Below are 1,530 nucleotides of genomic sequence, written 5' to 3'. Positions count from 1 at the left end.
AGAGCCAAAGGTGACCTGTTAAGACAAGCAGAGGCTGTTGAGTAGCCACATATCTATTTCCTTCATCTTCCTGGACTAACACTGAAATACTTGCCATTCTGCTTAAATATCTGACAAAGCCCTTCCCAAAATATTATCTTATTCAATCCTCACAACGGATCCATTTATAGATGAGAAAATAGGTCTGAAAAAGCCAAGTCATTTGCTCAAGGCAACAGGGCCAGTAAGCAGAAGAGCATGTACTCCAAATCTCACCCCGTTCTACTACCATAGAGGAAAAGCAAAGTACATAAATTGCAAATCACACTAAATGCTGCAAACTAAAAGAGAGAAGGTCACCAACTTCCCGAATAGATGCTTCTCAAAAATAAGAAGGTACAAGAGCATGCCAGACAGAACAGGTACATTCTGCAGGAATAGACACAACTAATATATGGTGTGAAAAATCAGAAGAGGTTGCCTTTGAGGACGGGACTGAGTGGAAAGGGGCAGGAGGGAACTTTCTGGGGTGATGGTAATACGGTATGTAAATTAAACCTGAATTTAAGAAACAAAACATTATATGTGAGGCAAACCCCTGGGGCATAAGATGCTGAAGGAGGGAGGAGGTGTCTCAGAATAAATATAGCATGTGTTCCTGGGGCACAAACTTACTTGGATTTGGTGGGAATATTTAAGAATGTAAACTAATAATTTTTTTATTGCAGTAAAATATACATAAAATAGACCACTTAAACCATAATGTTAAACCAAGTGTATAGTTCAGTGACATTAAATACATTCACATGCTACGTAATTTTTTAATATTAAATCAGGCACAGATAAATTTTGGAGAATACAAAACTCACACAATTTTCTAGATAAAGTAGGAGACTGAAAAAATGTTGATCCCTGGAAGAACTGTTTTTTATTGCAGTAAAATATACATAAAATAGACCATTTAAACCATACTGTTAAACCAAGTGTATAGTTCAGTGACATTAAGTACATTCACATGCTACGTAATTTTTTTATATTAAATCAGGCACAGATAAATTTTGGAGAATACAAAACTCACACAATTTTCTAGATAAAGTAGGAGACTGAAAAAATGTTGATCCCTGGAAGAACTGTCTCCTTCTTCATTGAATATTAGGGGAAGTTTGGTGTAAAAATTTGAGAGGCATTACTGAGTGAGTATACCACCCTTAAGGAAAAAAATCTCTCAGGCTCCTCCCAGAATAATTGTGAAAATTAAGCAAGACTAGGACTTCTTCTCTTCTTGAAAGCCATGGGAAGATTACTACCACCTTAGGCAGTGAGGTCTAGTTATCCCCTTCCAGTTTATTAAAACAGTTCCCTAACTGGTTCTTCAACAGTATTCTTCCACCTCTCCAAACCACTTTGTAACCTGAGTAAGCTTTTCAGAATGGGAATCTGGCAATGTCACTTCCGGCTAGAAAACTTTCAATGGCCTCCATTTCCTAGGGATAAAATCACCTTTAAGGCTTCTTCTACCATTTCATACCCTCCCCTCCTTCCTCCATGTGT

Source organism: Pteropus alecto, unplaced genomic scaffold (assembly GCF_000325575.1).
Source record: "Pteropus alecto unplaced genomic scaffold, ASM32557v1 scaffold75, whole genome shotgun sequence".
Lineage (NCBI taxonomy): Eukaryota > Metazoa > Chordata > Mammalia > Chiroptera > Pteropodidae > Pteropus > Pteropus alecto.
Note: the sequence above shows the minus strand (reverse complement) of the source record.